The sequence below is a fragment of the Rhopalosiphum maidis genome, chromosome 4 (assembly GCF_003676215.2).
Source record: "Rhopalosiphum maidis isolate BTI-1 chromosome 4, ASM367621v3, whole genome shotgun sequence".
NCBI classification, from domain to species: Eukaryota; Metazoa; Arthropoda; class Insecta; order Hemiptera; family Aphididae; genus Rhopalosiphum; species Rhopalosiphum maidis.
Window position 1 is genome coordinate 26,581,430 of NC_040880.1, and position 17,445 is coordinate 26,598,874.

Below are 17,445 nucleotides of genomic sequence, written 5' to 3' on the forward strand. Positions count from 1 at the left end.
AAAAAAAAAAACAAAAACAAGAACAAAACAAAACAAAATTATACTACATTAAAGCGATTAATGTTTAATATCCAATAATGATAAACTATTTCGTTTAAAATCGTATTTCCGATTAACATCGTATACCGTAGTAAATTTGTCTGAGATAGATGATTGGAGAATTTCAATGGTCATTCAATGAAATCATGTATGAAAGGAAAACTTTATCGTTTAATTTGAAATATGAGGTATGCCTGTTTTACTGGTAAATAAAAATTAAATTGAGTGAAGAATAATTTAAATATGCAATAATATAATATAACTATTTAGTTTATTTATTACAAAGAAAACCATAAAAACGAATTAAATATAATCTGCACATTTAACCATCGATTAAAAAAATATTTTTTTTTTTTTATAATGAATAATTGAACAATAAACGTACGGACTACGTCATTTTGAAATTATTATTGATGGTACATTATCAACAATATCCTTGTTAAATTAACATTTCATAATGTAACATAAATAATAATTTCAAAATGATACAGTATATACGTTTATTGTTCAATCATCAAATGTTAATTTAACAATGATGTTTATTTATATATTTATTTATTCAAGTTTTAAACAGGCCAGGCCCAGTCACATAAATTAGATAATTTTAAGTTATAAAAAAAAACGTTTGTAGACATTAATAGTACAATATAAATACAGAATACATAATATAACTATGAATTATTAAGTATAAAATTACAATATATTTTCAATGCGCTAAATGTTTGATGGGAAGAATAAATCAATTTATAATTCATTTATGGCTTACAAAATTTTACTGGAGAGGGTTTAACTTGCGTAATTAGTTACTTCTGTATTCAGATAATATGAATAGTTAGATTGAGTCTGACGGGTATACAAGGAAAAGTGATTTAATAAATCAGGAGAATCAATATTTCCCACCTAAATGTGTATTTATTAGCTTATATCGTTGTTTTTTCTAATTTCATTTTAAGTCTTGAATGGTAACATGATACCATGTTATTGGGCTATACTTATGAATAAAATACAATTTATATCAATATTTTCATTAAATAGCTTATTTTTCACAGCCAACACAATTTTGACAAATGAATAAACCTATAATTTTGTTTGACCTGTTAACAATGTTGGTAATGTGATAGTTAAATTGAAGTGAAGTTCAAAAAAAATTATCAAGGTCCTTAATTGGTTGCATATTCCAATGTAATAATTCAATTTAAAAACCACAAAAATCTCTCTCAAAATGTCATCATCTGGAATTTATGAAATTATCATTATTATACCAATCATACAAAGTAAATAATCCAATCGAAGAAAATCAGCTTCGTCTTTGACAGTTAACTTCACGGACAGGCCAGCCAGCTTTAAATCATCAGTAACTATTAATTTAGTACATTTTTAAAAAGTACGTAATGTCATCGATGTTGATAAGAAATATTATATTATGTGCTAATAGAATCGCGTAGAAACTTTTAGTGTAACATGTATTGGAATTGATTAATACTCTTTATAGGATATGATTTTATGACGATCTTTATCAATAAAATAAAGTACATAAGCCAAGATCAAATAGAATCAATTTATTTTAATAATGTAAACAAAATTAAATGATAAATTGTATTGGCTTCTATAAAAAAATTGGTGTATATAGCATACCTACGATATAATCAATTTTTGATTTACCAGAAAGAGCGCTAAGAAGTGATCAATTTAAGTTTTAAAATTTGAACAAAACTTTTTGATTTATTTTATAATACAAAATATTATGAAATAAATATAAATTAAAATATAACAATATATTATAATTATTATACTTTAATTTTTTATGTTTGATTAATGAATAGGTATAGTTAATTTTTATTTATGAAACAGTATATTTTATAAATAAGTAATATTATGTTATTTTTTTTTAATACTAATACATTTTTAACTATTAAAGATTAAACTATTTTATTAATCAAATGTATACAACATTGAGATATTTACATTAATCTGCAATTTAGTTAAATAATTTATGTAATTCGAATTGTTATGAAAAAATGTAAACATTGATTAAAAATAAATTACGTGTACGATAAATAATATTTTATTGATGAATGATAATTTGAAATATAAAATAAGAAAGTATAATGATATAATATACTTGTTATATACTCTACGATAATATTATAATATGTATTCAAATATCTGGTGTGTTTCAATAAAAAATGTATGTGTAATGTGTGCAGTTTCACTCATACATAAAATATTTGTAATTCGTAAAATAATCCACATCAATTCTCATGTGATGTAGTTGGGCATGCTCATCCATTACGCTTATTTTAGATTTAGTATGTGAAAGGTCACGGTAAAGTTGTAAATACTAAATACCGCACTAATAAATTGATCATGAGATCTATCATGTAAGTACACCAACTACTGACATACTATTTAACTATTTCGCAGTGGCAACAGAGTATTGCAATTAATCCATATCCGTCCTCATAATTAATTATAAGAATTAATTCCGATAGTTTCGTGTGATTATGATTTCATTGTATTATATTATTTATATTCTATATTAATGGATACAAACTATGAAAAAAATCAGTTCCTTTTAATTAAAAATACAAAATTATAATAAATAAATCAAAAACTGTTTAGTTTGGTTAATATTAATACCTAAATTGATATTAACATTTTATCAATGTAGTTAATTATATTTTATTTAAATCGAGTGGTTTGGTTTACTATATGTTATAAATACTCGTTGTTCAATAATTTACGATTTTTGTTAAATTAATTCTGAAAAATATTTAATTATAAAATATTTTCATTTGGTTATAATATTATCTGTAGAAATTATTTTATAGTAATCAACATTTTTAAAGTTCGTAGTTTAGAATTTCGAGTTGATTGATACATGTATTGATTTTCGCCACTTTTTATAGCTGCAAAATACTTTAATCACCAACTGTGGGGTAGTAGAATATTCTCGATACTTTTCAAAATAAACAGAAAATAAAATTAGCGAAAAATGGGCATACACAAAACCGGTTTTTGATAAAAATTATTTATATCTACAATATTGAGAAAATAATAATTACGATATTAATACGCATGAACTATTCTCAGAAATAGATGCCCATGGTTTTTTCCCATAAAATTGTTATACTAATAATATTTATATACATATACTATTCAATTATCGTTGAATTAAAATGTTATATAATGAAATACTGCAGAATGACGGACGACCTACAGTCAAACTTTAATATGCGATAAAGCAAGTGGCCCGGTTTTTATTTTAGTTCAAATATCCATAACCGAATTTTCGATACGTTACCAAGAAATTTCAGATGTGCTAGTTGTGCTTGACCACAACGTTAATCTTTTATTGAAATGTTTAACCATGAAAATATAGTCAGTCTTAAATAAAATATTCTGATTTATTAAAATAATATTACGTTCGGTCATTCTTGGAACTACAATCAATACAAAACGAGTGGTTAAAATCCAAAGCATATAATATCGATAAAATGTCAATTGTTCACAAATGGAAAAAAAACCGTACTGAATAGGTTTGCCTTAAGATTAGATTTGTTCGTTTCATTGAAATAGTAAGTTTTGATTAATAATCATTGATCACAAAAGTAATATAACGTTTTGGAAAAACTGATAGTTTTTATAATGTAATTTGTTCGAGTATTAATAGTAGATTACAAAAAAAAAAAAAAACTACAAATTGACACCCCAATCGGGTTCTCGTTTTTTTAATTTAATTCGATATTTTTTGAGTTAAACTCATAACTGAAAATGTTGGCGATAATAAGTACGTTATTCTAACGTATTTTTCGATTTCAATATAATCGACAAACCGTATTAAGCACTTCAAATTATACCTACCTGATATTATTATGTGAATGCGTTGCAAAACAATAATTAATTTCTGATACGTGACCCGATAAAGAGAAACTGGGAATACGTCAATGAAGTAAACACAACGTATAGCTTCGCCCGGCTGAAATAATTACAACGAAATCATGTGCACGGTACCACTCTTCTTCTTTGATGGCGGTGTCTTTGCGTCTTTACTAATTAAACTTCGCGGCGTTTGGCGTTATTACTATAAAATATATATATATATATATAATTAGCGTTTTTAGTAATTGGCGAACGAACGAACGAGCCGTCGTACGCATCGATTATTCTTTGGAAACATAATGCGATCAGTGCCACGACCGTACGCGAACGCTACAACGACTGCAGACGTTCGACGCGACACCATCGTATTAATATTACGTGACGTTTGACGACTCTGACGTACGCGACATCGCGACGAGCGCAAACCACGTGTCGGTGCCCGACAGATCGCAAACAGTCGACCGACTACCGCGGTTCAGGTACGACGTTTTTCTTCCAATTATCGCCGTCGTTTCTGACGATTTTGATCGCATCCGCTCGCGACGTACGAAACATCGTACCGTTTTACTTAATATCATTATACATGTTTATAATATAAATTTTCGTTGTTCGCGGCGGCCTCGTCGTGTTCTAACTAATTATAAATTAAATACCACACTCGTCTGCGGCCTTAGACTAAAGCCCGCGGGTCGTGTCTTTCATTTATTTTCCTTCGACCAAACGTCTGTCGCATAATCCCGTCTTATAATAAATTACGGGCTTAAAGTACCTACTACCTACTGTTATAGCGTTTTAAGCTGCCGACGATATGGCGTGAGGGCCGCGGCGCATACGATTTTCCGCGGTGACTTTGACGGTGGTGCGGGCGACGTTCTGCGGTAAGCGATCAAGCGGCGTATAACTGCAGACGTGTTACGGACGGACGGACGAAAATAGTTCTGCGTAAACGACTGCGATCACCACTCCTCGCGCGATTGAACGTGTATAACGCGGTCCGTAAGCGGTCGTCGTTTTATCCGTACGAACTGCACATACACGACTTGATCAATCTCGCGCGCGCCCAATCGTATTCTTCTTGCCGGTCAAATGCGTGTGCGTATTAAGTATTGATATCCGCCTGCGATTTATTCCGTACGATATTCACTCTCGTCTGTAATAGAATTTTTACGCGAAAACGTATCGTACGTTTTTGTATTGGATTTGGTGGATGATCGCCAATGAATCTTCATTACACGAGATAGGGGTCCTTCGATCGGGATTTGACGGCGAGGATATACCTCGTGCAAAAACTTTATTGCGATGTTAAAAATACGACGTGAAACACAAAAACAGAATTGAATTGCCGTGAGTTTAACGCGTGAGAGCATATGACTCTGGAACGTCGATAAAATAAACTGACGTTATGTAATGATATTATATATATATATATATATATATATATATATAATATATACGTACATCTTATACGTTTGCTATGACCACCGCCCGGTATATACTATATAAATAATACCGATTTAGGGCCCACCGTTTTGCGAATCACATCGAAGTATAAAATATATTAATAATTGGGATATTACGGAAATATAAATTATTTTTTCTATCGTTTTCGTAACAAACGGATCGAGAGTTATGTAATAATATTTATTATATTATAGTTCATCCATTGTATCTCGTATGATGAACACTCTACCGTGTAAGGCGGCGACACGTATAGGCAATATAGCAGCATCGGTGTCACCGGATATAATAATAATAAATACTATAGTATTATATTATTATCACAATACGCATTATTGTAGTAAATCGTGTTCGAATCACGTATTATTATTATATGTATATTTAATTACTAATATATTATAGGTTATTATAACGTTTTCATTTTAGTTAGTATTTAACTTAATTAAATACGTATACGAACCATGAAATTTACTGTTTATAAACTTTGTAAAATTCGTGTCTACTTCAAAGAATTTTACTTACTCACTAGCTTCCATGCGCATCTCAATCCACCGACTACACATACGTTTAAAGGAATTTTTTTATCATTTACTAGGAATACGGCATTATTATTATTACGTTTTACAATAATTTCCATAATATAGTAATGCGATGTGAAATAACTTAGAGAGTCAAACGGGTATCGCTTTTAAAATCTAAGCAAGCCCCGGACTACAATTTGGTAGCGCTCTCAAATCTGTGATAATTATTATTATTTCTTTGAATTACAGTAAGTCTGTAGTAATTAAAGTAATTAGATTATTACTGGTGTCTATATTTTACATAAAAGAAAAGAAGAACTTTGAAGTATGATTTCAAGTCAGAAAATATTCGAAACAATTACATTAAATTCACTTTGGATAAAATAATGTAATTTAAAATTATTGAGCGTATAATTTAAAAAATTAAATATACTTATGCTATCGTAAAATTGTAAGGAGATAACTTTTTCTGATTTAAACGTTATAGTTGGTATAATCAGTATTCTAAAATTATTAAATTTATATTTAAGTTTTAGTGCATAAATTGATAGAGTAAATGTACATTAAGTATCCTTTACGGCAATTTAAAGTATTTGAACGGTTTTATTATGATTAATTATCAAACTGTTATATTATAATGTAGGTACTGCAGAAAGGACTAAAATAAAGTAATCATGATTCTTGCAGAGCAAATAAGTTAATATTTTAATTATTTTCTCAATATACGCAATTTAATAAAATAATTACTCGATTTCTTACTTTTCAATGTTATTACGTCTTTAATAATATTATTCTAATAATCGTCAAAAATTGTTAATTTAGTAATATCATAAAAAAAAACAACTCAATTATTATATTATAATAATGTATACTCAATTATGTGATCGAAGATAACATCGCTTCATTGTATATAAAAACCAACTTCAATTTATAGCCGAATTCTACCAGTTAAAATAAACAAAAAAAATGATAATACAATCCTATGCATAGATGAATCTCAGTTTAGTGTACTTCAGATCACGAAAATATCGGAATCGGTATAACCTTGAGTTATTTTTTTTAATTATAATGGATTGAATATAGCATTTGGTTAATTTTAGAACGAGGTTTAAATTACTTACTAAACTTGACCAATGTATTTGAAATATTGTCAAAAACGGTTGAGCGGTATTTAATAAATCTATAAATTAAAAAAAATTGTCTTGATGAATATTTTAAGAACAAACAATAATTTTAATATTATTTTCTTTTTTTAAATAAAATTCCATAATAACGCATTGAGGGTATTAAAAAATATTCAACTTTTGTATACCTAAACCAAATACATGTGTGGAGAAACATCTATCTTGCAAAGAACACTTCATAAATTTCAAAGAACAAATATTTAAAATTGAGTATTAGTTGTTCAATAGTTTTCAAGTATAAGCTTCATACAAATTAACATTAACTTTTATATATACATATAATATTAAAGAAAAATGCCTAGCATGTTTAGATATTAACTTTCTTAAATATTTTTATGATTTCATACAATATAATATATTATGTATCATATTACATTAACTTTTATGTTATAAACAACTACACTGATAGGGGCAAACAATTTTAGAAATGAAAGAGTAAAACCGCAAAGTTTCTATAAAAAATGGTGGAGTATATGTATGGCTTACTATATAGGAATACATTGTCTGGGAATAAAAACAACCTAGGTAATAAAAAAGTTTGGCCGATTTGAGTATTTCTAAAGTTTCATCGGAAAAGTTCTGATTCATTAGATTACTCACATTTTCTTAGAGTAGTTTTGTTCAGGTAAGGGTCATAGGAAAATATAAGGAAAGATTTTCGTGGGATTAATCTCTTAAAATAATTCCTATACAAATATAAAGAAAAAAATAATTTGTATATGTTTGTATTGCTTGTCGTAACTTAAAAATATGATAAAAAAAAAAAACAATATTTTAAAAATAAATTAACATCCCTAAAATTTGACTCAATTTTTACCTAGTAAATTTGTCATACATTTTAAACGTGGAAATGTGTCGTTTATATCACAGTATTTCTTTACGAGTATATTGTATTCCACATACAATGTTCAGTTTAAATATCTAAATATTATTTTTATTTGAAAAAAAAATCGTTATATATTTTGAAGTATTTGCGAAATGCAACATTGAAGTTTACAAAAATATTGTTCTATATATATTTTGATAATATTGTTAATTTACGTTTTTTTAATTTTGAAGCATATACATATCGAATATTAAATAAATAGTTTTTTTGTTTTGATAATGGTTTTGATTTTTAATGAGTGATGTAACGGACCTACTGAATTACAACTTTTAGTGGAACCCCTTACCGGTCTTCCATTTTGCTTCATTCGTCTAAGTTGTAAACGATTGAATTAGATAATCTTGTTCAAACTATGTATACATATATTTATATAAACTTAAGTAAAATTTCAAAAGACAATAGACTGAGCCAGCGTAGAGTAGAACGTCAGTTAAATTGAAATTCAGTTATGTGTTCACGTCTAAATAACGGAGTGATTTTTTTTATCATGAACCACTCATTATTTCAAAAAGTAATCATGTTTTTGAAAACATTTTTTTAGTTTCAAGTTGTTAAGAAATCAACGTTTTTATTAAAAAATTATATTTTTTATCCTTATATTTTTTAAATTTTTTATTTTTTTGAATGACAACATAGAATTTTAATCTCATATTCCAAAGCAGATTAATTTTTTGAGTAATTTGATACATAAATATCGAATTTAAGGCGAGTAGATTATGAGCTATACGTATTTAAAGTTTAGACAAGCGGAGTAGTGGACAAATATTTTGCAGGGTAACCCCATACTATTCCACTCCACACATCTAAACTTTAAATATTTATAACTCATAGTTAATGAGTCATAAACTACTCGCCCTAAATTCGATTTTTATGTATAAAAATACTCAGAAAAATATTTTGGTTTGGGATATGAAATTAAAATTCTATGTTGTCATTAAAAAAAGTAAAAAAATTAAGGATAAAAAATATTTAAAAATATAATTTTTTAAATAAACGTTGATTTTTTAACAATTTGAAACAATGTAAAAAAAATATTTTTAAAAACATGAATACTTTTTGAAATAATGAGTGGACGTATTCAATAACTTAGTTTGATTCGATTAACTTTTCGAGACATGCCCATTGCCCAATGGCGTAGCGCAGCGGATGCTTCAATTCCTTACGACGCTGGTGTTAAGAGAGCGGCTCCGTCACTGGTCCTTGGATGGGGGATCACCTGGGAATTTTAGAGACATACATGTAATGTCCTAATCTCATCATATAATTGTCGAGATAAATAGTATCTAGCTGTATCTTTCCTAATATAAGAAAGAGACGAAGCGCATTCACGTTTTATCCCATTAACAATTTAAGCTGAAAGTGCTCGTTGCATTTCTGATGTGTTTCCGGAGAGACGGCGTTTTTAATATTAATGTTTCCTATAAATGTATGTACGCGTATAATATATTTATTATACATATTATATAATATATATAAACTGTAATAAATACAAAAATGTATAAAGTGTAGTCAGTTAAAGAATAAGTGTTTGACACCAGTTACAATTAATAATATTTATAAAAAATGCTTGTACGCAAAATTATGGTGACGGACACGGTGGTAAATTTATCCAAGCCTTGATTTTTCAAATTTTTAAATGCATTCAATATGTTTTATATAGTTCATATATAACAAAAAATCAACTAGCCAAGAACAGTTGATATTTATACATTTCTAAATTTCTTAACAGATTAATATCATTATAATATTTCATTTAACACAGACACCTCATAGTATATAAAATAAATACATATTATACATATTATATATCATTCAGAGTACACATCAATATTGTCGAGTTTCTGGGTAGAATTATAGAATTACAGTTTTTACATTATTATTTTAATATTATATCTGACTAATGAATGGTATTTATTGTAATTATGTATACCATACATAATCGTGATATTATATACTCATAGTATACGAGAATAAGTATTATAAAATATAAACCCTTTTAAATAAAATTTTTTTATATTTTACAATGATAATAATAAATAGTATTTTATAAGGTTATATCTGAAAATATTCAATAATAATTTTAAAAAAATATATAAAATAACATAAATTGATCACTATATTTTCCTATAGTCAATATAAATTAACGGCTCTAAGTGAAAATTGGTCAAACATTCAGTAATTTAAGTATATAAAATTAACGAGAATAAATTCCAATTTTTCATTTTATCCAGAAATGCATTTTTTTTTTTAATTACATTATATTTGTATGCCTTTAAAATAAAAACTGGTTATTGTTTAAGGTTTATAGTAATAATAATTATTAAATTATAACAATGAATTCCAAATCAAATTATATTATGAAAAATGGTAGAGTGGTATATAAATTAGAGGGGTTTTCAGTATTTCAATAGTTTTTTTACGTATTATAATAAAACGTGAGAAAATCTAATACAATTACATTTCTAAGTACTGTGGTATATAATTGTCTACTAGAAACAGAATTTTAATCATTAGGTTATCAGATCACTTATTTAACCATCAAATTAATATTATTTATTATTAATGCGTCGTTGGTATTTATAAGTATAGCGCATTTACAATATTATAAATTATAATGTATAATGTGTGTGCGGTACAAAATACTCATGTAGAGCCATAATATGTTTTATTTTTAAAATATAAACATTAAACTTATAAAATAAAATGCATAAAATAATAATTTTACTCAATAATTAATAATTATCTGTCTTAATACGAATATTATGACTCATTGCTATGCCATAAAATATAAAAGTTTTAATTTCTATTAATATATATTATATTATACTATAATAATTTTGTACACTATACAGCCAGGGCATGTGAGTACTATATTAGTTAAGAAAACTTTTTTGGCGATATTTTATTATGCACTTGTCATTAGATATTGAAACAAATACATTTTTTGATTGAATTTTTAATTTTCGATTCATAATATTATTAGTAGTTTTGTTCACGAATGGTGTTTAATTTATTATATTTTCGTTAATATATTATTCATTAAACAATATTTCTCTGGAAATAATTTGTTCGTTTTAATAAAATTATACTGTTCAGTTAACACGATTATATTATTATGTTTTCTTATAACGAATTTTAATAGTTGATTTTACAAGTGAAATTGATGGGTTGAACGTGAAAGTTTAAGTATTTAACTAAATTTAAACTTAATAAACATGTTAACTAAATTAACAGGATATTGTGTACATTATTAATACATCATGTTTAGGTGTATTATTTTATTTTATATGATTATAATATAGACAATAAAATTGATCATCCTTAAAATCAAAACAGAGGTTTTGGATAGGCAGTTATGTATAATTTAATGTTTTACCTAGTTTAAGATATTTAACTTTTTTTATTTTCCATACCAATATTTTTTAGTTATGTTCATGAAAATTTATAAAATATTGGCACCTCTATAAAATAATAATTTTGTTTCATATTGAATTTATTTAATGATATGTGTTTTAATAACTTCAGAGTATTAAAACACGTTGATTAAATATTATATTTTCTAATTTTAATCAAAATATATTAAAACAGTATGTTGGTTTTTACAATAACTAAAAGTACGTTTGTTGCTTTGTTTTAAAGTACATGTACTACTATTAAAAATGTTGAAATACGTATGTATAGTATTATTATACTAGAAACTGATTAAAATATAAAACTCGCGATCAATATTTATTTTTAGTAAATACTTTGTTAAACATTCAGACGTGCTTTATAGTTTTTAAAGCTAAAATATTAGTAAAAGGAATTTTATCCATACTACATAATATAATGGGTAAAATAGAACATCGAAACGATAATATTAAATTTTCTATAAATTCACATTTTGACTGATCAAACAAATAAAATATAAATATTATATTTTAAACGGTGTACAGAAACGAAGAATTTAATTAATCTAGAATTTCGGATAAATGCAATATTATCGTAAATTAAACATTGTACGAATACGTATTTTCGAATAATTATGACGAATATTTAGGAATAAACATTTCTCACGAGACAAGGTGATGTTTAATCCAGCCGGATTTGGTGAATTAATAAATCATGTTTTCTCACAACAGTCAATTTTGACTCTTGCGAAATATTTATATTATTATATATTATATTGCAAAGTTGTAGAACCGAACTTTTTAAACGCTTTTGTATTCTCTCCGACTTGTTCGCTAAAAACTTTATCTACCTTATTAACACCGTGTCTCACGTATATTTTTTTTTATTTCTATCACCGTCGCGGGACACTGTAGAATACCGCGCGGCGTTATATTCCTAAATATTCTATATCAACTCTGTGGGGGGTTTCACCGACGTGTCTGGGTCGTAATAATATATATGGCATCTATATAACTACACGTCATACAATATATTATATTTTATAATATTATAACGTATTGATATCGATATTGTATATGTATATTATTGTGGTTTTATTAATTGGATTATTTTGTAATCGAGTATAATAATATAATATCGCGTAATGTCGTCGTAAATTAAGTGTTATGTCGTACGGACGCGTACAATCGCGCAATTACGATCGGATACAATCTGCACGGAGCTTCAAACGGAATTCCGTAGTGATCCCTAGAAAACATTTAAAGCTGCGGTGCGCGGTATATCGATACAAGTGCACGGCTCGATGGCGGCGGCGGCGGCGGTGGCGAATATCAATTTTCGGCGTTAAATCCTTTGGCAGTAACCACCGATTCTGGTCACGTACGAATACATTGTTATGGAGTCGGACAGATTTAATGAGGACGTCGTCCACGTTTTATATACATATATATAACGTGTGCGTGCGTATATTTGTGTAACGAGAAAAGGATTACGAGAAACGGGTATGCAAAGGTGTATGATGATTATAATATAGTAATAAGTTATATTATTACATAATATATACGAAAGAATGACCGTCGTCGACACTCATCCGCAGTGAGTGTTACACGTCGTGTGTAAACGTACAGTATTATAATACGCGCGCGTTTAGTGCGTGGCTACTTATAGTATAATATATAAGGCGAATCGCCGAGAACGCGTTCCTCGAAACTATTGTTTAGAAAATAAACAAAGTACGTATAGTTTATGAATATACAGTATTTGTATTATTACGGAATACGAGAAAACTTTTGCTATAGGTACGTATAATAAGTATAAATATGTCTCATATATATATTATGTGGTGGCAAACAGTCCGATACTAGGCGGGTATAGTAGTAGTAGTAGTAGTAGTAGTTATAGTACACTGCATGTACGATCGTGACGTTATGTGTATATGGCGCTACGCACAGTGGCGGATTCAAGGGTATACTTATATATTATACATGTAAGACCTAAAATCGAATCCTAAACGTTGTGTTTACAAAATAATACGATATGAATATAATAATATGAAAAATGTTAGTCCCCTTACAAAAAAAAAAAAAAAAATAATAATCCTAGATTCGCCATTGGCTACGCATACATATATATTTGTATTATTGCAGTGTTAACATTTCCGCAAAGACTGCAACGACAAATAATGATAATAAATGTACATAAAAAAAAAAAAGAAAAATATGTATCGCCAACACCGTTTCGACGACTACGACGGGCGCGCCGTGTAGAATAAAAATTATGATCTCTGGACCAATGGGACAGAGGGAGGTTGAAGATTCTCGGGGGACTCGTTAACCCGTCCCCCACGTGTACCGTTCATTCGCCACTATTATCGCTGAAGTGTGAGTGTGCGTGTGTCTGTTTGTCTGTTCACGTGTAATATTTTATCGGTGTGCGAGTGGCTTGCGCGGGACATCGTCGCAGAGGCTACTGTGAGTTGGACGAATTCGATTTTGTTGTATCAAATATATATATACGGACCGCCGCGCGCCATCGACTTTGATTTTGCTGACCACCACAAACCCTCCAGTCGCCTGGACGTTACCCGACACGAATCGGTTTCGCTTCCACAATGGACAGCGGAAATGGAAATAGAAGAATAAAAACACACACACGCTCACATATTATATAAGTTATATGTTTCAAATTTTAATTATCCACGGTTATTAATTTTCAAATTACATTAATAACTGGATATTTTTACTTTAACCCTGTAATCAAAGATCAAATAATTAATAATCTAAAATGGATAAATTATGTTTTAAATAGCAGGTGGTTAAAATACAAGAAGAATAATTTTTAGGGCCTGGTTGATATCATAATGATAACCTAATTACAGACGTACCGGTGATAAATGCTCTTGATTGACTTCAACATTTTCTTTTCTTGACAAAAATAATAAAGTTTATTGTACGCAATTAATAAAAAAATAAATTGATACTCCAACTATTGTTATATATACACATATATTCATATTATTGTAGAGAAGGAAAATTAATCATGGCATAATACCTATAACATTTGGTTAGGATTACTGATTCAGGTAATAGTTAATAAACTAAACATAGGTATATAATATATGTTTGGTATTATCATTTTATTACATAAAAACATATACATATCACTTTATCACTCACAGATTTAAATGTAATATATTTCTCGAATTCCTGGACGTTTTGAGATGGAAGATATTTTGTTGTTTACCAAAATAAATACCTAATTTTTATAATTTTGTGTAAATTGTTATTTTATTACATACATATTTTACATATCCATCAAACAAATATTTTTGTGTTTAATTCATTCCATTGTTTTCAAATAACGATTTTAGAACGACCATTGTAAGTACACCTATATTTACAATAATATCTGTGTGCTTATAACTATTACACATTTCAACTGATTTACGTAATACAAGTTTGAAATATTGTTTTTAAATATATTTTACAATAATTTTTTTTAGTAGAATTTTTTAAGTTTTGCTAATGCTTCTAAATCATTATAATCGTTATAAGTTTGTTTTTTTGTTTTTCCCCAATTATTTTGAAAAATACTGAAAATGTATAACTTTTGATCACCAAAAATACCAAGTATATTCAATTTTCTGGAAACTGTTCCTTTAGCTGAAAATCAAAGCATTTTTATCACTCCGTTCAGAATCTAAAACTATTAAGTATAAAAACTTATTTTATTTTTGTCGCAGCGTTTACTTGTTTATTTTTTATTTTATATTAACTTCGGCTGTATCTATAGTCGTATATTTTATTATTTATTTTTCACAATTTTCCATCTAACATTTTTTTTAACTACTGCGCGATGTAACATTTTGGAGAATATATGTGTACATGCCAACACTATTTGTATAATATAACCAAACTCCATATAAGCAATTAGAATTTCAGTATGTTCTAAAACTAAGTTAGTTTGTAGTTAAACAAAGCAGTTTATATACAACCATCCATATTCACCATGAATAAAATAAATTATTATACCTACAAATTGGCACAAAATCACCAGTTAATTTACTTAAAAACAATCGAATCAAAAGTTCTCACTATACCGTAACTCAAACTAATACAAAAATCAATATATTATAGTGGTGATAAATATTGCACAAAGAAAAACTTTAAGGTTAGACCCTATCACCTATGCACAATATATTATAATATTACGTGCAATAAAAATAGAAGAAATAATCGAGTATACCCTTGGAAGTAGTTAGATAAGCAGTTCTAAGGTTCGTGTCATAGTTTGTCTTATTTAATAATTCACACACTGCCTATACTGTTTCAGTACCTATAGCACGTAAAAAAATTATAAATACTAAGCAGGCACTTGTTTGTATCCGTTTTCGTTAATGGACTACCTTCTGAAATAATTTTGTGTGGAATGAGATGCAGCTTTCGGTGTTTACTCATACCACTCGTCATTTATACATAATACAAACATCAAAGTCCGTTAATAACCCATTGAAAAAAAAATGTAACGAAAAATGTAAATTGCGAGGAAAAAATATTCAAAGTTAAGCGTAAACGTGGTAATGTAGAAAAATGACCAATTTTCGTTTGATAATACGAATGGGTCTGTAAGTATGTATGTACATATTACATATATTTATATATATATTATGTATAATTATACATAAACATATACCTCTTCACGGTCATAAAATAAACAGTTATAATGTATACCTATTATATCCATGCGAACAGGTAACCGTTTACATATATTATATTAAAGTGGTGAAAGCCCGTTAAACGATTATTTTTACTCAGAATAAAACAACATTTTATATTATATCTATATAATAAAATAATATGATTTAAAAAGTTTCACAGTGGAGACGAAAAAATATCCATCCACTTTGAGTCCGTCATAAAGTTTAGTTTTTGCACTGTCATGACTGCTAGGCTATTGCGGGCGGAATAAATAAATAACGTCAGCGGGATCGCTTTTGATGGTGCTTTTTAAAAACAAAAAAATAAAAAATCATAAAACCTCGAGTCGCGTTATTTTAATTGAAATGTAAAAAGGCCACGGGTCGATTACAAAACGTCGACATAGAATTGTATTATATTATTCTAAAGTCAAGATTAAATTTTTTTTTAAATTTTATTTTGTTATACACACATCCAACACAATAGTTATTATAGAGCAAAACTTACCATCAAACATAGAAACCTAAACCTGATGACCTAGAATTTGTAACGGTTAAGTCATCAATATACTTCGTTTACCGTATTAATTTTGACTTAGGGAATGTGAGCATCATATATCATTTAAATATAAAACATTAAGAAATAAGCATAATATATGAATATATCATTATAATAAGCTCCACGAACAATAGGTATATGTATTAAGATTATTGTTATAACTCGATGTGTATACATTTTAAATGTTTTTAAATAATTTACTAAATACTAATTACTTCGACATTTGATATTTATATGATACTGTAAACAGCAATAAACTGCTGTAAAATTTGAAATAAAATTTTGATATTACTTATAAGAATTTTAATCCAACAACAAACAATATTTTATCTTGCTTTTCCACATCACAAACATTTACTGGGAAACCGAGTGTAATGCGTTAGATGTATAATGTGTACAATTGTTTTTGGCATTCCACAAACGTGTATAATAATCATTATTAATTATTATTTATATTATATAACTCATTTGTAACTATTGCAGTTATTATAAAAATATCAACTTACTACTCGTACACTGAGTATAATTCTAATAAATCGCCTATGTAAATATTATAGAATATTCTTTTTTTCTTGTATTTAACCGTTGATTTATACTTGAATATATTTCAATGCCTATAAATCACATATTTACCATAATCTCCATATTTATTACGTATAAATACATTTTTATAAATCAATATCGTCGTCTATAATACTGAACTAATAAATATATTTTATTTACGTGTACACTGATATAGATTTAAATAACGTATTATAATTAAATATGAATTACATTTATAGGTAATATTAATATATTTTTGACATTATGAAATAATGCTTAACGTAGTT

At 27.4% G+C, this 17,445-nt stretch overlaps 1 protein-coding gene across 4 annotated transcripts in view; it reads left to right on the plus strand.

The window, feature by feature from the left end:
* The window catches only part of LOC113550378 (gamma-aminobutyric acid type B receptor subunit 2), a 274,638-nt gene that overhangs the window by 105,880 nt on the left and 151,313 nt on the right, over window positions 1–17,445 (plus strand). The window lies entirely within an intron of this gene.